The sequence below is a fragment of the Carex rostrata genome, chromosome 12 (genome assembly GCF_964058835.1).
Source record: "Carex rostrata chromosome 12, lpCarRost1.2, whole genome shotgun sequence".
Lineage (NCBI taxonomy): Eukaryota > Viridiplantae > Streptophyta > Magnoliopsida > Poales > Cyperaceae > Carex > Carex rostrata.
In genome coordinates, this window is record NC_135929.1 from 77,993 (window position 1) to 83,992 (window position 6,000).

Below are 6,000 nucleotides of genomic sequence, written 5' to 3' on the forward strand. Positions count from 1 at the left end.
CGCTAGGCAAGTACAATTTTATCCTACCGACTGTAGCGGCCGCAACTTGTGCTCCGTTACCAACTCGGAGTTGTACTTCCTTATTCCGTAACTTCCTCTTAGTGCGTGCATATTCGTGCAAATATGAGCACATGATCCAGTAGCCAGTACCCAATCATTAACAGAGGTCGCAACATTAATTTCAATAACATAAATACTTGAGACTGAGACTTTTGAGACATTCTCAAAATTCATATCTCCAAGATACTCCGGGCAGTTTCTCTTCCAGTGACCTTTGCTATTGCTAAAATAGCAGTCAGAGTTAGCAGAAACATTTATCTTGGGAGAGTTCGTTCCTGGAACCAACTTCCCTCTGCCTTTGTACTTAATCGCCATTTTTCCCTTTTGCTTTCTTGATCTTCCTCCCACCTTCTTGGATCATGAGGACATGAGAACTATTCTCAATGTCTTTATCAGTGATCCTCAGCATCCCTTGGAGCTCCTGCAAGCTCTTATCCAACTCTTGCTTATGGGAGTTCACAATGAACTCCGAATAGCTGGGAGGAAATGAGTTCAGGATAACTTCCGTGGCCAACTCGTGGCTCCACGGACAGTTAAGCTTCTCCAGTTTCTCATCATCGCTTGTCATACGAAGCGTGTGAGTACTGACAGAGCTGCTCTCTACTATCTCAGCAGGGACCGGTGTATTTAGGATATTTTCCTTTTCCTCACGCATGTCTACCTTTTTCGAGTAAGGAGCGTAAAGAGAAAGACGTTTCTTTAGCCATATTTCTACAACGTTTAAAGTAAAGATTTTAGCTTTGTTCATGTAATGTTTTATTCAATGAATAAAACTCCCACTGCAAATTTGTTCTATTCCCGTTTGCAGTAGGACCAAGATCCATGTTTTCACCAATAACCAAGGCAGTGTATGCATATCATGGCTATCAGTTATCTTAGGTAAGCAAACATGCTAATCACAACTCTTTGTGATTCTTAGTTTCGTTAAAACATCACGTGTATTTAACGAAGACTTTGCCCCGAGCCTAAAACTCTTTTAGAAATCATCGGTAAGTAACCTCACTCTACTTTGTTTTGTTATGTCTCACATAACCCTCGACCACCAAAGGTAAAAGGCGATGCCTACTGAGTAGGTTTCAATCATCAACCAATGAACATTAGTGTGAGGAGGATAGAGTAGGAAGGGCATACTACTTAATAATTAATGGGTTGGTGTTTATGCTTAACAGTGCCAGCAATCTTCAAAGGGGTATGTCAGAAAGAACAACTAATGTGATTATATTCGTATCTTTATAGCGACCTCTTTCATATGCTTCATTAAGCAGTCGTGGAAAGGAAGTCTTGAATACGAAATGTGATCTCCATTTCCTTTCTTATCTTATGTTAGAAAGAACGATTAATGTGGTTCTATTCGTATCTTTATAGCGACCTCTTTCATATGCTTCATTAAGCAGTCGTGGAAAGGAAGTCTAAAATATCGAATATGATCCCCATTACTTTCTTCTCTCAGCATATGTAAGAACGACTAAATGTGATTCTATTCGTATCTTTATAACGACCTCTTTCATATGCTTCATTAAGCAGTCGTGGAAAGGAAGTCTTGAATACGAAATGTGATCTCCATTAGTTTATGTTCTTATTAGTACCTCTTTGATACGCTTAGCTTTGTTAAGCAGTCAGTTCTTGTAACTGACTTTGGACACGTGAAAGTCGTCTGCCAGAAAGACAACGGTGAGTTCCTTCACAAATCTTTCTTTGACATCACGTTCTTTCACTGTTCCTTTTAAAGGAATAAATCTAATTTATTCAATTCATATCAAAGCAGTAAATCTAATTTACTTATATACGGGAGCAAGTCAGGTATATTTCTTTCAGTTTTAAAGCAGTAAATCTAATTTACTCTAAGCTGTAAATCTAATTTACTTATATACGGGACCAAGTCGGGTATATAATCTATCAGTTACCAATTCTTTATTTTGCAGCTATGCTCAGTTCTTATTTATACCATTTAAAGCACATAAACAATTTATATGTTTTAAAATCAGATATTCTTTTCGGTCCATAAAGCAATTTGGTAACGTGACAAAGTTCCTTTTGGGCCAGCCATTAGGACACGTGAAAGGGGCTCCCAGGAAAGATCGGGGTCACAAGGACCGCTAAGACTCAATCTTTCCTAGACAGAACCATCTCTTTCTTGTGTGGAAATGACAGCTCTTACTCAGGTACTTTATTGCTTCATCACATTCTTCGATGAACTTTACTTATCCGAAGGTTTTCGAAAAGGCAAAAACTTACACTAAATTTTGCCATTTCAAAAGCATAGAGTAATTTGGTAACGTGACAAAGTTCCCTTTGGGCCAACTATCAGGACACGTAAACGAGGGTTAGACGAAAAGTCGAGACTTTTCTTGTCATTAACCTTGTCGTTTACGGGTGGAGATTAGCAGTTCTTACTTGGGTACTTTATTGCTTCATCACATTCTTAGATATACTCAAACGCAGTTGAAAGTTTTGAAAACGAAAACATAAAGAAAGCATAAAATCCTATTTTATCTTTCTTGGTCGGAAAACCGATCCAAGAAATGTAAAAGTTTACATTTCATAAGAAAGCATAAAGAAAACTTAAATCTAATTTAACTTTCTTAGTCGGTAGAACCGATCCAAGAAAATCTCATTTCTAATCGGTTTTGGACTTAAGCTGCAAATGTAAGAATTAAACTGATATGCGGTATATGCACCTAATTTGCATAAGTTATAACTTTTAGAAAATCAATCAGCGGGAGAGCCTTGTGCTCTGATACCACTGTAGGGTTTTCTAGATACCACTTTTGGGGTTTCGCGGTAACCAAAACCCTTTTAGGCTTAAGCTGCGGAAAGAACGTAAAACAAAAATTTTTACTTCTAACTCAAGCCGTGAATTAAAAGGGATATGCCGGAAAGACCAAAGCAGAGTTCCTTCTGAAGTCTTTCATTGCAAGGACCCTTTTAATCCTTTTTACAGATCTACTCCATGATTGATTTCTAAAACTTTAATCTACTTACAAATTAAATAGATTAATATAACATATTTATACCTTGTTTCCAAATCACAGTTGGAATGCAGACCGAGCGAGTAGAGCCTCACCAGGGAAGGAGTCGACTCGGAGTATCACACGTGTGATACCTCTATCGGTTATCCACCAGGACTAACCGGAGAGCGGTTTATTTCTTCTGCCAGAAATACCGTAAACCGCGGAATTATGCAAAAACACTATTCACAGGAATAAGACGAAAACCCGTAAACACGAATTTTCGGTTGCTCAGTTTCATCAATATGCAAAACTGACATACCGCGAAATTCGGTAAAACACTATTCATCAACCCGTAAATATTCTCCACAACAACCCGCAAGATTATACGTCAACTACGTATAACTTTCTTTTCTCAACCGAAACACTATTTGGGAGAGAAACTGAGAAAGAGAGAAAATACCGATTCGTTTCTGCACGAAAAGATACATGTGAATGTGCATATGTATATATGTGAATATATCTTTCTCTCTCTACCCCTCCACCCCTATTTATAGTGTTTAGAGTTGGTTGCAAAAGACCAAAATGCCCTCCAAGTTCGGCCTATTTACAAGATATGCCATTGACACCTCATCCTTTTATATGTGAAATGACCAAAATACCCCTTCCACACCCTTCCACATCCTTCTCCATGCTTCTACACATGCAAGGTGGCATAGGTGTGAAATGACCATTTTGCCCTTGTGGATAGGATTGATGACATGTCATCTGGATAGGATCAATGACGTGTCATGCGGATAAGCTCGAATCTGAAAAGACCCGAATGCCCTCGGCCCGAACACAAATAATATTCGTATAATTATTCTGAACAATTATATATATATTTTTCTTTCGGTTATTTGTTTCGGTATCGATGACATGTCATCTGGATAGGATCGATGACGTGTCATGCGGATAAGGTCGAATCTGAAAAGACTCGAATGCCCTCGGCCCGAACACAAATAATATTCGTATAATTATTCTGAATAATTATATATATTTTTCTTGCGGTTGTTGTTTCGATAATTTATACAATGTGTCCTGCACATTTATAAATTAACCGGTTAACTTTTATACAACGTGTCATACACGTTTATAAATTAACCAATGTTTTTGCTTGTTATTTTTACATAACATTTATAATTTAATTATAACACGTATAATTAATTATAACCATCTTATCATTGATCATAACCAATTTATAATCAATCAAAATAAGATTCTCCGATTAACTCCTATATGGTGTGACCCAATAGGATCTGTGTTATGTTGGTAAATAGAGTTAAAACCGTTTTAACTTCTATAATCATGGGTGGCGTCTGGCAACACATCATGACCATCCAATTACACAGATGATGCTGTACTGTACAATATCACGATCCAGTAAACAATTTACTTGTGTCTGTTCCTCTGTCTCATAGCTATCAGATCAGTTTCAAGGTAGATGTGTGTCATCCTTGCTAACTGAATCTTTTCTTGATCTTGAGCATATTATCAAATATGATTACTCTTGTAATCATACCGCGCGCTGATAATCTTACTCTATCAAGGGGCCCAGTGATGCTATAACTCGTATAGAGATACGAGGGACAAGTAGTATTCTTGGCAGACTATCACTTCCTCAGCTAAGCTATATATATCGAAATGCTACCGTTATGACTGCTTTTTACGGACAGTGTTAGATAACACTCACACATATATATTTCTTAGTGGGAACGATAAATACCTCATACTTTAGAACGTGACACTGAATGAGAAACATTAATGACACGAACACAATTCTATTTAATGTTTTCATTCGGGGTCTGTCAAATACCATGTTCCTAGAACATGTATCTATGTGATTAAAATGACATCTCGTGTCAAATGGTTTGTAAAACTTAACCATCTTTCAATCCACATACTAACCTTATAGTGGTAATTAGTGTTCCTGCTAATTACCTTGGTTAGTGACCTTTTAAGATTAAGAGTATATATCATCTATATTATGGAGTTTCACAATTTCAGTCATGAACTCGAAATGATCCATAAATTCAATAATACTCAAGGCAACAAAATGATATTAATCATCCAATTCATGAACAAAGCTTTATGATAAATTATCGTATTATTGACTTCTAGATTATTACAAACTAACAGTTAGGACATCAAATATGGCACCTCGAAAAACCAACACCTCAAGAGCAACAACTACTAAGTACGGCAGGAAGAAGCGCACGGCAGACCAACAAGTTGTGACTGGGGAGGGAGCAACTGCTACGCTGCAAGGGGAAATTGACTTATCCCAACCACCGAAGAAAAAGAGACGAGGCCCTGGAAAAACAGTAGACTCGATAGAGGTCATAGAGAATAGGCCAGTGATATGGCCGGTTGGGGATCATGAGTTCACATGTGACGAAGATCCGCGGGAGATAGTGAAATCCATTACTATACTGGCTCTGAACTACATGCCGTCACCATTAAGATCCTATCACAGCTTTGATTTAGATACAAAAAATGATGTTGAGAAGGCGTTCTTGGTACCATTTTCCCTGTTCTTTCCTTCAGTACTGCATATATCGATTTAATGATAATCTTATCTGATAACGATCTGACCTGTTCGATAACCAAAAGTTTCAGTCTAGGTCCAACATATTTCCATACCTACTAATTTAGTATTATCTTTAATTCTCCTATATTTTGGTCAGAGATGATAATTGAAAAACACAATTCTCCTTCATGAGACCAAAATTGAGTCCTCAAAATGAATAAAGATACTTGTAAGGACCTCCTTGAAAAAATTATATCAATCCTTGAGTGCTCCCAAACAAAAGGAACCCACATCTATGCAATCCTTGTATATATGGACCAAGCCCTTAACACTCATTCAAGTAACTGTTTTCTATATCGATGACTCCCAATACACTCTGACTTTTACTTATACCATACTATTGCCAATTATAAACTGAAATTT